Source organism: Saccoglossus kowalevskii, chromosome 22, assembly GCF_978046115.1.
Source record: "Saccoglossus kowalevskii chromosome 22, keSacKowa6.1, whole genome shotgun sequence".
In the NCBI taxonomy this organism is placed as follows: domain Eukaryota; kingdom Metazoa; phylum Hemichordata; class Enteropneusta; family Harrimaniidae; genus Saccoglossus; species Saccoglossus kowalevskii.
This window is the reverse complement of record NC_140662.1, coordinates 14,514,546-14,530,475: the sequence shown is the minus strand read 5'-3', so window position 1 is coordinate 14,530,475 and position 15,930 is coordinate 14,514,546. Positions and strand designations below refer to the sequence as shown.

At 36.9% G+C, this 15,930-nt stretch overlaps 1 long non-coding RNA gene across 1 annotated transcript; it reads left to right on the top strand.

The window, feature by feature from the left end:
- Positions 1-3,871: 3,871 nt before the first annotated feature.
- Positions 3,872-7,769, top strand: LOC102804823 (uncharacterized). Its single transcript, XR_438425.3, has 3 exons — positions 3,872-4,017; positions 5,427-5,594; positions 7,524-7,769. It is a non-coding gene; the product is annotated as an uncharacterized LOC102804823 (long non-coding RNA).
- The last annotated feature ends 8,161 nt before the right edge of the window (positions 7,770-15,930 follow it).

Below are 15,930 nucleotides of genomic sequence, written 5' to 3'. Positions count from 1 at the left end.
TAGACTCTGATTTTTTTTTCCAAATCTGAGAATCCTAAGTCGGTCGTTTTCATGATTTTAATTTTACCCCTCCAAACAACAATGAAAGAACAATCGTACATGCTCAGAAAAAATGAGTTAGATTCAGATTTATGTATTTATTGATTTTTTTATTCACAAGTTTTATCTATTGTGTATTCGATTCTAAATAAATCGATAACAGAAACTATACATAGAAAATACAGACCTGCCATTAAAAAAACAAAGAAATTTAGGGCAACTGGAACAAACAATTTACATAAATGCTCAACAAATAATATGAATATACATGCTTTATAATTTTGTTATCACCAAAAATGTGTCAGAAAATTATTATTATGTGTCACACCTTTATATTACATGCCATATACTGTTTGAAGTAACTATTTGTTTTATTTTGAAAAAAAACACGACTATTCTGTATCTCCTCTATGTATTCAGTTTTTAATTAAAGAAATCATGGATTTGCTGAACATCTTCTAACAAAAAAAATGTTTGAATTATAAATAAAACACAGAAGTGCCCACAGAGTACTAATATATTAAAGACGAGCTTTTGGATCTACTACCAACAAAATATTGTCAGAAAAATGTTTGTATTATTGTATGAAACAATGTTGTTAATAAAAAAACAAAAACAATAAATTGTCAATTTTAGTATTTTTCACTGCACAGGATATTAACAAGTTAGTTGTCATAATTATGATTTTTGTATTTTACAATAATAAATAAATAAATGAATTGTGCATTTAACATAAATAAATGTAGTTTACGAGTTCCGGAGTCAAATCATGGTAATAACGTCCTGTGTGAATTGAGCTTCGTTTTCAAATGTCGCGTGAAAAGTCTTGAATTCAAGGTAAGTACCAATCTGTTAGTAACGCTATATTACCACACCATATGTAATCTCTGTTCCGTCTCAGCACACGGTTTCATTGTATCTGCAAGGTTTATTTTTGTTCAACGTTCAGTGGTTGGATTGCAGGAACTTCAAAAAGGGGTCGTAAGTGCCTTCAAACGGTAGGTTCTTCATTTTCATAAATTGAATTGTATGGGATGCACATCACCTGATATGCATAGCGATGTGAATTGTAATGTTGATCGACATCTTTCTATTCGTGTGAATAACCAGAATATTAAAATATAAATGCTTGTCAATTTACAAATCTAGTTTGTAAAGATCCTCGCATGTTATTGAATTAGTGCACACGATTATAACTCACATTCACAATTTTCTTCCACATCGCATTGCATCGCTGTAAATCGCCTTCCGGTCTGTCATATCTGTTCACGATTTCATGGTTTCCGAAATACCTACGACTCCAGAAAAAGGATATTCATGCGTCGATTACATTTGTTCACTATAAAAAAATAACATGTTGCCTACAATTATATTCATTTCTTTGATCTTGTGAAATTGCTTCGAGATAAACTCTTTGCATCAGGGCCAGGGCCGGCCGAAGCACAAACGGACCGGAACAGGAAGTCAGTAGAACACAATATTTGTTCGTTAGTGTGGGGGAAAGTTGGTTTATAACGCAAAGACACTAGTGTCTTTGGTTAGCGTGGGGGAAACATAGGTGTTAATCCGAAAATTCACTGTCTTTAGATTGAAGTATATACTACAGACCAGTCGCTATTTATAGCGGGAGTGTCGTCACTTGCGCACACGTGGGAATTGAGTCCCACGCGACACATTCCCTCTATCCCCGGTCTGGAAACGACTAGCGTTCTTTTGTCTCGAACCGCAGTGCGGGTAAACAAACCGTTCACACGCGGGCCGAGGGAGTCAAGACGTCAGACAGATTACAATACCTTCAAAAGTTACCGTCATGCAAAGCGATACCTCATTGTATGACTTCACTTTGACTTCAAATTCGGGCAACCACAACGTAAACAAACATGTAAACAAAATTATCACTATGAAATTTGGGTTTTTTGAACCCTGATACGCATCACCACCAGCCTACCAACTCATAAACATCCAGTTCCTGCAATTCAAAGATTAATATCGGGAATTATGTTAATGTTCTCGTTTTAATAGGGAAAAAAACTTCGCGTGCCAACATGCTGACATCGCTAAAAAAATCTTGTCAAAATGGCGTCGTTCATGTTAACGTAGTCGATCGAAAAACCTGTGATATTTCTGATTCTTGGGGGGTTCATAACAGTTCAAGTCAACTATACAACAACTAATGACTTTATTCTATGTAAAAGTATATAACAATGCAGAACCCAGAACTTTCGCATTTTAAGGTAAGAAATCAACATTTGAAACCGACAGGGTGTCGATTTACTAGGTGCCGTGTTTCACAACTTGTTTATTTATATACGTATAGCGGATGATTTTTTTTTTGAAAATTAGTATTTATTGATTTTCAGCCCCCAAGTGACTGTGGGCGCAAGAGGCCTACACGCCGCCATTGTTTATATCTGTGATGACTCCAGACGTCCACATTTATATTACAGCAACGCTGATTGGTGGCTTCAGTTCCTTGGCGTACCCAATCAAATGACTCAATTTAACTGCACTAAAATACAGCTTTTCCTAACACGATCACGAACAGGTTCGTGGGCCGGTTATGAATGACCGGCTTTAGCGAAACTGTGCGATTCGGAAGCTGAATAATTGCCTAATTTCAATACTACTAATACTAATGTGAAATTGTTGGTCTTTCATTTGTACACAATTTATTCCTTGTATTGTATTTCAGTACTTTAATTAATTTCAAATTGTTTCCATGACATGCCTTATGTACCCAAATGTGTTTAAAACAATCTTTGATTATTCTTATTTTTAACTTTTTTTACGGACAGCAGCAATGTTGTAAATCTTCTTCAATTTAGCAAGAGGCAAATTTCCGGGAATTACACGATTCTGAAAATTTCGAAATTTTGTAGCAGTGACAAACTGTCTTGGGTCCTACGGCATGTCATAACAGGTGCCATCAAACTCTCAACATTTCTACCAATGAAAGTTAAATATTATACAGTATTTTATACTATTCGATATTGATTGACAACTTTTTATCAACTGGTGATGCTGTATGTAGGGTGAATACATTTTTAATAATAAACCATACTGTGTTACTAAGAAATAGTATTTGTAGGCATTTGCACTAAAATGTATTTTTTACCTCTTTGGCTTCAACACAGTCGCATTAATATTAAAGATCCTGGGCCGGCCCCGGGATCGTAGTGCTAGTGACAGGTTTATATCTTGTAGCATTTCTATTGGCCTATACCTTAATAACAAAATCAAATCACAACTATATGTGCTTTTCCCTGGAAAAAAATAATTTAATATTATCAAAAAATTCTGATTATGGTTATTGCTGGGAAGAGATTGACCAGCTTTGTTATTAGTCCAAGAAAAGTGTTCCGCTTGGAATGCGTCTGAACCCCTCATTCAATATGCAAAAATGTAGGAATGTACCAAGAAAATTGTTTTTCTGGAGTAAATTGTAGTATATTTTACTTATAAATGGTCAAAAAGTGCAGGGAGATTTTATGAAAATGTCTGGATGTTAACAGAATGATGTCGTTTGGTCACAGTTGCAAATAAATAATGGCTATTTTGGGCGTAGCTATAAAATGTGTCACCGAAAAAATAAGTATTGTGTAATTTGTAGTGAGAATGTATTCAAATAGATTTATGTTTATGAATCATGTTCCTTTTCAAAGTGTATTTATATAATGAAAATTGTTAATGACAATGTTTTTTTATACGTTTTCGAAGGATTGAATTTACAAATGATGAGTTATTTTGTTATACCATCACTCGAATTACGTGTTACGAATTTCTGATAGTGTAGGCTTTGTGTTCAGTGGGCTGTTCTTTCAAGTGTCCATGTCCACTGTACACCAGTAAATGTCTTCCCGTTCGCAAGCAATTTTTGTTAATTTTGCGGGGGGAGCTGTTTTCAGTTGCAACTGCTGAAATCAAGGTCGCGCTGTTTTTCTTCGTCGTGTTTGTTGTTCTTACCTGGGAAGAATATTGGTAAGTCGACATATTTAACAGGAGGCAATGTCGTTGGCCTTTTGGGGGACCATTGATCTACATTCGGTTGTTGATGGTTGTTAACAAAGTTTGTGAAAGTTCCTTGTTTGGTGTGAATTTGTTCATGCTTTGAACGTCTATAATTTATCGATAAAAACGAATGTTTTTCGAAAGTTGTGAAATCATAGTACTGTTGGATGGATTTTGTGTGATTGGCCGTGGTGTTTGTACTCATTAGCAACTCATTTAAATACTTGTGTGCCTCAATGAGGACTGAAAAGTGTTATAAATCAACTGTATTAGCTTCCTTCGTACTTCTTATTGCCATCGGTAGTATAAATACTACACTCGACGGTATAGTGCGTATCGATCTTCTTGTATATATATATATATATATAGTATATATATATATTATATGAAACGCACCCGAACCCGGAAATAAACGGCAAATCGGGTTGGTCTCGTCATGTAATTTCATACCTTGTTCTTGAACGCAGTACGCTTGGCTATGAACTTCCACATACCCACGCTCATTGGAATATTGCATCGTGGGTAATACTGTATTGATCGAGGTGAAACAAAATGGCTGCCGTAATGCCTGTTGTTCGACTACTTCGCTCGCGTTTCTCTTCCTGTCTCAGAGTTCTCTGTTTTCTTTGATTTTTTTATTTCAATTAAACAGCGATTTGGCTGTGGCCATGCATTTAGTCATTGCCGACTGTTTTTCTCGAATTGGTTGATTGTCATCTGATACTTCCTCAGCTTTCTTTTCTGCCTGTTCGCCAATCCATTGCTTCAAAACACATATTTTCCCAGCATCGAGATGGCTCTGCCAATTCTTGTTATATCTGGGTTAATGCATTAGTTGTGTTTCCATTTCTCCAATGTGCATTACATGTGTTGCGTGTATATACAGTACATCCATGCGCCAACCAAGTGCACTTTGCAGTGGTAGAATAAGTGAAAAAAGTGAACCCGCACATTTGTTTGGCGCGAATGTTGACCGAATATTGTGTGTTCGTTTCCCAGGTTAACTAGTCATAAATCCCAGAGTAAACAATGTTCATGGCCTCAGAATAAAATCAGTGCAATCATTGAATAAGATATGTTGAAGAATTAATAGATAAACATACATATTTCCCTAATGATCATCATAAGAGATTGCTTACTTTTTCGCTCAAACATTTCTTAAAGTAATACTCATGCTTTTCAAGAAATGAAAATGAAAAACTGCTCGCTCCATACTCGAATAATCCTAACACGATACAAAGGCAAATTTAAGTTCTACAACTCATCCAAAAGTCCAACATAAAGTTATCTATATTCAGTTCATTTCATCTACCAAAAAGGTCAACATGTATGTCATGTTAATTATGTTTTCATTCCCCTATATGTATCATTGTAAACAGGAAATCAGGGACATAAAGTCACTATTCGCTTGACGCTGACATCTATATACTGTTCCATTGTCTGTATAATATGAAGAAACTAGTGTTGCTTCTGATCATGTTACTTATTGTGACTTCATTCGTTGATGGTGGTAGTTATATACGACGACGAATGGTGAAACACCACGTGTGAGTAACTGTGATTTTCCATGTCATTCACTTTATTTTTCTAAAAACAGTTAAAAACTTTTTCTGTAATATTATTCGAAAAGCAGTTTGTTATACGTTAAATATTTCAATGATAAGACAATTGTTCAATATTTGAAAATGATTATGATGTAGGATTCCATTCTTGTTATTCCTTCAGTAACTCACCAACATAATCTAAACGTATTTGGCATGGTCTACAAATTGCTCTTTTCACAAAAATGATTTTTTGACACGTCTGTTTAAGTATAACATTTTTATCATATCACCAATTCAAAGTTACATATACATATATGTATATAAATTACATATAAAGATATGCTTGATGTGAACAAGGCATGTGTAATTCTTTTTTTTAATTTATTTATTGTTATTTCACAAAAAGATAAAATACGAGACACATACAAATGATGGAAAAACACGGAAAACTAAAAATAAAACATAAAAAAAAAATATGTTCACAGCAGCTGATCTAATCAACTCCAATATAATCTGAAAGACTTTGATTTTACATTGTATATCCTTATTTTGTACATATCTATTTTCTCTTTGGTATGCTAAATAATTACATAAATTTACAAAAGATGGCTTTACATTCTTATATCTACAATTGAAAATATATTTTTTTCATCAGCAGTAAAAGGTAATTTAAACGAAGGATGCAGTCTGAATTTAAATTAGAATCATGTACTTTTAATCCAAAGGTGACACCTTTTGATGAAAAATTCACTGAACTATTATTGTCAAGGGCCAATTCAATATCTCGATGCACTGAGGAGACATGAATACAATTATAAAACAAATGAAGCAGTGTTTCAGGAAAATTGTTACAAAAAGTTCGTTTATCAGTATCAGCTATATTACGTATTTTACGTAAATCAAATGCAGTGCTTTGAGTAAGGGACTGTACATGTAATTGTTTTAGACCAACTCAGAAAAAGCATGGTACCAAAAAGGGTTTGACTTGAGCCTTTTTTCAGCAAAGTCGGCGGCTTGCTTCTGGCTAAAAACTTTAACAACAAATGGAGTTTTAATGTGTCAGTTGTCATCGCGTCAATAACAATAGCATCTTTTAATACACTGAGGCCAGGAACAATTTACCAACAGCTTTACGTCCCGTCTGAAAGAACGCTATTCCCCAAAATACGAATCCTGCGAGCCTGGCAAATGTACAGGATGTACTCTTTTTCCGTAATGATGAGTGTGCAGTCGACCATATGAGTCTTACCCAAATGTCCGTAATAATGGGCTGATACTCTAACCATTTTGACACACATATGCAGTGTTACCCATTCTATAAATATAATAAGGATTTATAAAGAAGATATTGTAGTACAAATTAAAAACCACATATTACAATAAATGGATTTGTTATCTAAATGATATGAATGTAGTAATGGGTGGGCTGGAATGAGTGATGACTGGCCGAGACGACCAGGTTTGTTCAACGTTGTGAGCAAGATCACAACTCATAACACAAATCCCATGTTGTAGTGCATATGCACAGTGAATGACAAAAAGATTATAGTGTCCCAGATACGCGAATAGTTAAATTGCAGTAAATACCGAAATGCTTGGCAATTAAATCTAAACTACAATAATCACTAAAATATCGATATCGTGGTTCAATATATTAATTAAATATCGTATGGCAAAATAACGTCATTTAGTAAATTTATTGAATATAAGTGTTATGTTAACACGAATTGGTCAAATTAATTATACGAATATAACAATATAGGTCTATAAAATATGTTCACATAAGGCAACATACCTTCCGTAACAATTCCTAGTGTGCTTAATTTTGAGATAGCACAGATAATTTTATTCTGAGATTTGTTGTAGAATTTGATAGTACATACAGTAATATAAATACAATCCGCCACTAATCATTAATACTTTCATTTTCAGAAACAAAATCCAAAAAGACAAAAAGGTTTTGGAAGAAAGAATAAAAGAAATACAAGGTCGAGAAAGCGGATGACACTATGTCAATCAAGAAATGGAAATACCAATTTATGTCGTTGTTGGTTTATACATGTACATACTATCTTGTTTAGATGGTAGATTATGTCAATAAAAATACGGCCTTATAAGCTGCATATCATGTTATGTTAAGCAGGAGGGTGTTAGTAAAGTTGTTTAAATATACAATAATGTTTGGTTGTGTAGTCGTTTTATGGTTACATTATACCAAATAAACCATGATGAAAACAGTTTAGACACTCTGATCTTACACAAATTCAGATTCTTCGCTAGAGGGCGCATTCTATAGGGACGTTGTGTGACATATGTTTGAAGTTAAACGCACATTTGTGGTTTTCATTTCACGAAGATCACAATGCCAGTGTAAGCGTGTAAATATTAAATGGTGGTGTAAAACATTGTGACAAACAAAGTGAATTTAGGTCAGAAGAGTTACGAGAACAACTATTTATACTGATACACTTCCGATTTCCAATACCCAAAAATTCCATATTATCTGTTTTTCTGAAAGTCTTCTAATTCTTGGAATCAGTCCAGGTTAAATCATAAGAATCCAATAAGTCAATATCTTGACACATTACCAGTTTTCTAAAATGCATTCCGTACCCCCTGTGCTAGTCAAATCGCGTCAAATGTGTCACTGTAGTCCTCATAAATCATCTAAGTGACTAAAGTAAGACAGACTTGTTGAAAAGGGATCTAACTTTAATGAAAACATTGTAAATAATTAAGTAATAATGAACATATGAAATTTCTTCTTACAATATTTCCAATATTTGGCTACGGGGTTACGTGCAAAGGACTGTGGAAGAGTTATGATGAACGCTATGAAACTTCCAATCACTTTTTAAACAGAACTGATGTTTCGATTACAGTGAGAGATTCTCTATTGGGACCAATGAACGCCGAGATAGAACGTACACAATTTACCGTGGTTTTGTCACATGGTAAAATGGGAAGTTTGTTTCAGTTCGGTGGATTAGTTAAAAGGTTAAAAATTATACAAATTTGACTATGATAATGAATATAACACTTTCGAATTGTGTTTAATAATACTCATGGTAAACTTTATTGCTTCGCTCTGACGACGAATAGTAGATATAATATATATTTATTATATATTTTGGAGATAAAATAAATAAATATAACAGCACCAAGGTATAAAATGAACTGGAAATCTGTGTTAAAATTAAAACAAAGCGAAATTCACATGTATCACGAATTGTGATCTAACACCAACAAAAAATGGTCCAGGCATGAATGAACTAAAAATGACAGACAAAAGGATGTACGTGACAGTTAAAGGTAAATTTTTTATCAACTTGCAAAACCTCAGCAGTCTCGCATCAGATGTGATGCTCATATGCTCAGTAGACGTGCTCGACAAATGATACAGACAAACGGCAACTGTTTGGAAAACAAAAGTGGTTAAAACATGTGAGGGCATGATAGAAATAGTTTGTAACACACGCGAGTAGGGACTCCTGAGAAAGAGCAGCTAATACCCCTTTACGAGGAAAACGTGAAATCTCGGATTTTTTGTGTTTTTACATGTTATATGCGACATACCTAAGCAGAATTTGATTTGCCAGTATTTAATCCATTTTTAACACCTTGGCTACTCTATGGATTTGGCACATGTGAATACAGTGGCCCCTCGCTAAGTCGCGCCTCGGTAAGTCGCGATTCGGCTAAGTCGCGGGTACTTGGATGGCTCCCAAAATTTCTATTGTGTTTTGACAGCAGTTTTGAAGTACAAAGACTAATGTTTCGTGGCATAGTATTTTTAACTAACCGTTAAAGAGACAACTTAACACCTACTGTCCGTCAATTGCTGAGACGCAATGGGTGACGGCAGCCTTACTCAAGGTGTCAACAGGGGTGTCGAGTAGTGACCGTACGTACTTCTTGGCCGGTCCCATTTTGGTATACCTTTACAAAAACTCGCTACAATGAGTTGAATTCATAGAATTCTGATCTCTATTTCTCAATTGAGCAGCATGTCAAAGCGAAAGCTACATGTATACAGCCTGTTCGTACGCCATAAACTCACGGCGATCGACCGTGTCAAACCAAGTTAAGGGTTGCACGTGGTTGAGCCCACTATTCGTGGGTGGGTAAAAAATGAAAAGTAAATTTGTTTTCAAAGTTGACCAAGAGGCGGGACTGAACAGAAAAACAAGCGAAAGTGTCCGACAATGATGACACCGATAAAGCTGTTTACGTTTCTTTAAGAACGGTCTGCCGGAACTCCACTATCTGGTCCCATCACCCAATGCAAAGCATACAACTCAGATATGACGACTTTGAATTTAAGGCCAGTTCAGGGTGGTTCTTGCGATGGCAAAGAAGACACGCTATCGACACACGCAGTCTCAATCCAAGACGAAGCTCGATCTGGGAACATTGACGCTGTCGGAACTTTTCCCGAAAAACTGAGAGAAATTATCTATGAAGGTGGTTATTTTGACGAACATGTTTATAATTGCGATGAAACTGGTTTATTTTGGAAGCTGTTACCGTCGAAGTCGCAAGCAACAGCAAGCGGCCCACATAATATCAGACCCAAACAAAATAATCAACGCAATGTTTACAGCAAACATAATCATGATTTTATTCGAATACTGCCTGACACATGTGATGATACATCAATTAACTAAACCGAGGGTTTATATGTGCTTTTTATATGTTTTTAAATGCACGACCTCCCTCTTTCACGACGTCCCTCGGTAAGTCGCGGCCCTCGATAAGTCGCGGTTTTTGCTTGGATCCCAACACCCGCGACTTAGCGAGGGGCCACTGTATGCACAACACGAAATGAGTACTGTAGCCCGTGTATAGCACTTAGACTGACTGATAAAATCAGTCATAAGCAGAAATTATCATATAAAGTTGTTTCATCGATCATGGCAACTTTCATAAAATTAGATTACATGAGAATAAAAGCTGCATGGACGTACAACATAGACGTACAGCACCAACAGTCGACGAATTTTTTACGACTTGCAGAATTTCAAAAACAGTCGTGCCGGTTCTCCAAATACATAGTTTCATCCTCGTTGCCAAATATGTCGTGGCCAGTGGTAAGGTAGAAACAAATGATAGACTGTATTTTACTCAAAACATGGCTTCACCAACCTACAGATATAATGTGCATGCGCTAACAACAAGAGCTGGAAATATGCTATTAAGACCAGTTTACTACAGTAACTGAAGTAAGAAACACTTTTTGAAAAAGGATTTGACGTAATAAACACCTTGTAAATAGTTAAGTAACATTGAACACATGTGATTCCGTGAGGAGGCACTGCAAAGTTGTTTCATCAACAAACGTGGCAACTATCATAAAATTAGATTACATGAGGATAAATGCTGCACTTTCGTATTCAACCAATAGCAATCCGTGTTACATACAGAGGACCTGCTATGATATCCCATGGTTCTGTGTAATAATAAATGAACACTGTAAATCATGAATATATTTTTCACCTGAGGCAAACGATGTGAGTCTTACTGTTTAAAAACTAGACGCATATAATATAGCAAAATAATAAAGTTTGCTGGTAACAAATGCATTTAGGTGTGAAATTTAACTTTTTTTTTTACTTTTTATATATTAGAAAACGTTTTGTTTTTGAGTGAAAATTTTAAAATTCTATTGTGAGTTGAACACCTAATAAACTAGGTTAAAATTATTAAAAACAAACACATGTGTCATTGTCTTAATTAAATTAAAATCTTGCATAAAATTAAATCTTGCATAATTAATGTTGATTGATTGTTGGAGCTTAACAGTAATATGTAAATCATGTTTCGGGAAGACCAGTTTCGTTTCCTGTGTACTTCATTTCACAAACACCGATCGTACTCAATACATCAGCTATTTTATATCCCGGGATTTATTTATTATACACAACAATGCCACGCGGAGAGAAAAGGAGAACTGGTTCGAAAAAAAGAAAGACAGACACTATGTCAGAGAAAAAAGAATGTTATTGAAGGAATCATACCGTGGTTCCTATCATAATAAAAAAGAAGACGATTTTTGGTTCATATTATACCGACAGTGACAGCTCCACGGCAGAATCATCATCATCATCTTCAAAGGACATTTATTCGTAAAATGTACTAAATTACAAATAAATATTTACAAAGTATAAAGTAATAAATGTACAAATATAAACAAAACGAATAAAACTGAAAATCATTATGTACAAGCAGTGATTACGTGTACGGGCGGGGAGGGCAAAGAGCAACGAGTAAAAAAAACAATAAAGTCGATATGTATTGGAGGGGTTAATATCGAAAAAAAGGTGACTTGTATTTGTATTTATATATTTACATATTATATGTACAAACATAGAATTAGAAATTAACTTCAAGTTCATTGTTCGTTACTGTGCATAGTGAATTGCTGATGTCCCATATATCACAGAAAGTTTGTATATCTTGTTCAAGTTTGTAGTATTCATATTCCAGTCTGGTTTTAAATATTTCGAGTAGGTCTACAATTGTCTGGTGCTGCATTTTGTTTCTTCTGCTCAGGTGTATTGCCATCTTAACTGTACTGGTGATGTAAACGAATTGGTGAAGAGCATGTTTGTTAACAAATGTCCTGCACTTAGGTGGTGGGTTAATAAAGTACCAGGATACTGGAATGATTTTGTCTGGCTTAATGAGGTGTGCCGTCAGTTGTGTCAGGAAAGTGAGTAAGGGTTGGATTGCCTGACATACAAAAAAGATATGTAATAGGGAGTCGTCGTCCCCGCAAAGGGGGCAAGTGTCCGTGGGGTGGAAGCCGGCGTTGTAGAGAAAAGTAGCTGTTGTATACGCACTGCGGATAATCCGCCACTGGAGGTCGCCCTCTCGCTTAGTATTTGGGGGGTAGTAGCTCTAAAATTGGGTGTTGTACAGTCCGGCAAGCTGAGCAAGTCTCTCCATACGGTGTCTAATCTTTTGGGTAGGCGATTTGCGTAGTTTACAAGGGTTATGTAACTATATATGGCTCCCTTTTCCAGTTTGTATAAGGGGAGGTTTAAGTCCGTTGAATGGTGTAGTTCGAATGTATACCATGCACTTGGTGTGTCGATTGGTTGTTCGCGTCTAAAGTGGTTATTAATAATTGCTTTTAAGCCCATGGGTATTGCATTGTGGGTGGTTTTGAGCTTAAGGTCGAGAATACGTAGGGATTTAATTCTTATTTTTTCTACGAAGTCCGCAGTACCTAGCCACCTAGGTCTCCGATTTTGGTAATACCGGCGTCGGCTAGATGTGTTAGAGTAAAAGGGCAGCCACGTATTGGGTGTAAGATCATGGGGTTTTGGAAGAGCGGTTCATTAAGGGCAGCTACGAGGTTAGTGGGTTTGTCTTTACGTATTTTTTCTAACGCGTTCCAGCATTGTAGTAATTCAAAATAATAGTCAGGTATTTTATTTTTGCAGTAGTCTATTCCTGTTGTAAGCAAGAGTTCTTTCTTGTAGTGTAAGTCTCGGACCAGGCTGAAGTAGTAGTCCGTGAAGTGAAAAATGGGATGATCAGAGTCCAGGTACAGGTATCGTTGAATAAAGCCTAAACGGAGTGACGCAATGCGTGATAGCAGGTGAACTAGTCCTTGGCCCCCTTTGTCTAGCGGTAGGTAGAGTGTTTCTGCAGGCGTCTAGTGTCGGCCCTGCCAGACAAAATTGTTAAACAGTGACTGTAGGTGCAGGATGATTGGCTTGGGTGGGGAGAAACATGCAAGACGGTGATGGAGTTTCGGGGCAATCAGTTGATTTATCTCAAGAACACGCCCTCTATAGGACATGGATGGAGCAAACGCGGACCAACTTTTTACTTTTTCCTCAATGTTTTGTGATAGTTGTGACCAGTTTTGTTGAGCAAAGGTGTCGTTGTTACCTAGGAAAACCCTTAGAACTTTGAGTCCTTCTGTACTCCACGATATTCCCAGCGGGTTGTCTGTGCGTCTGCGCCAGCTACCAGACCACAAACCTTCTGATTTTTCGAGATTGACTTTCACGTTTGATGCTTTTTCGTATACTTTGAGGCAGTCTTTTAACTTGTCGAAGTGGTCATTTTCTGTCAGTAGAACTTCAACGTCGTCTGCGTACGCGGCTAAACTTGAGTTGGCTTTAGGCAAGGGGGGTATTGTTGGTGTGGAGATTTGTTTTCTTATGTTGTTTAGAAGTGGTTCCAATGCGATGACGTATAGTTGGCCCGAGAGCATCCCTGGCGTATTCCTCGATGAATGTTAAGCGGCGATGTAAGTGAGCAATTAATACGGATGAGCGATTCTATATCTGTATATAGTATCTTGATGAAATTAATAAAATTATGTCCGAAGCCAAAAGCTGCGAGGGTATTGAACAGGTAATGGTGGCACACGCGATCGCAAAGCCTTTCTATGATCCAACGCGAGAATTGCGAGGGGTGTATTGTTGGTATTGGCGAAGTATATGTTGTCCTGTATGTAATGAATATTGTCGGTGATCTGTCGTCCTGGTATGCTGTGTATTTGACTTTCATGAATGATTGTTGCCAATACTGAACGGAGGCGTAGTGAAAGGGCTTTTGCAAGTATCTTGTAGTCGCTGCATAATAGACTAATTGGTCGCCAGTTTTTGACTAAAGTGTTGTCTCCTATCTTTGGGTGTAAGCAAATGACTGCTCGTCTGCTAGACAGTGGGAGTTTTCCGTTTTTAATTGACTGGATGAGAACTTTATGTAAGTCCATGCCTATGATAGGCCAGAAGGTTCGGTAAAATTCACACGGTAAGCCGTTGATGCCGGGGGTGCGGTCTGTTGAGAGTTGGCTAAGGGCTTTGGTAAGTTCGTCATACGTAATTTCGCTTTCGAGATTTTCGCAGTCGGTTTGATCGAGTTGTGGTAATTGGTTCAAGAGTTGTCTCTGGCATGTGTCGTCAACGATATCTGGGGTGTACAAGGATTGATAAAAGTTGTATATTATATTGCGTATTTCATGTGGGTCTTCTGTTAGAGTGCCGTCGGATTTTTTTAGGTGAATGATAGGTTTTGATTTTGCTCTTATACGTTCGAGGTTGAAGAAAAAATTGTTGGAAATATCACTGTTCTCAAGTAGTTGATGGTGGGCCCGTATGGCCGCTCCTTTGCTTTCTGTTTGGATTATTTGTGTAAGAGTTCTTTCTTTTCGTTGTATTCGTTAAGTATCTCATTATTCAGGTGAATGTTTTTTTCAAGCTCTTGGATCTCTTCTTCGAGTTCGTTTTTTTTCTCCTTTAAGTCGGTGTGCTTAGATGTGCAGTATTGCTGGGTAAGCAGTTTAATTTTCCACTTTGCGATTTTCCACCACGGGTTTGGTGCTGTGAATTCTGTCTTGGTCTGGTTTAATAGTGCAGTTGAAATCTCCGCCGATAATTATTGGATCTTCGTTCAAGCCGGAGAGGAGTGTAGAAAGTTTAGTGAAGCAAGCAATGCGTTCATCAGGGCTCGTTGGTGCATATATGTTGATGATGTTGGTTTGGATATCGTTGATCCTTACATTAGCGTGTATTAAGTGTTCGGGGATTGGTTCAGATTTGCTGGTTATTTCTATGTTGGAATTTGGAGCGAATAAAATGGCTGCCCCCGCACTGTACGTAGTGGCGTGCTATAGAATGCATTTTCCCCTCCATATCAACGGCCAAGTTGCCTCATCTCTAGGATTCGTGTGAGTTTCTTGTAATAGGTAGACGTCTGCAGTGTTGTTATGTTTTAAAAACTCAAAGATTTGGAAACGTTTGAGTGAGTCCCTACATCCGCGCACATTAAGGGTTAAACACAACAGAGCCATGGACGTGACTAAAAGTATGATGTAAACTTTGTGTATTAACATGTTGGTTGTAAAGGTGGCGTGTTGTCCTTGACTGCGGTGGCTCTTCCGGTTGATTTCAGGTGGCTTCTTATTTTAGTGATCATTTTGTAGATTCGAGCTTGTTGTGATTTTATTAGTGACTGTGATGATCGGTATTTCATTAGTACCGTACACTTTCATTAGTACCGTACATTCCATACACTTTTCTATGAACTTTTTTGAATGTTTGACGTCTTCCATAAATTCCTTAATCGACGTAATAGATGCTTTGCAAGATTGTGATATTTCTGACAAATCGTACATTACTGGTTCGTTGTCGTCTGTTTCCTGGGTTGTGTTCTCAGATAGAGTTGCGATGTTCTGTGTCATAAGCGGCGAGTATGGAGTACTGCCGATACTGTCTGGTACAAACCCAGGCTCTACCAGTGGTGGCGTGGCAGGGGGCGGTGGTGATGGAGGCAATGGCGAATCGAAAAGGAAAGGTGTAGAGGGGGGTGTTGGAGT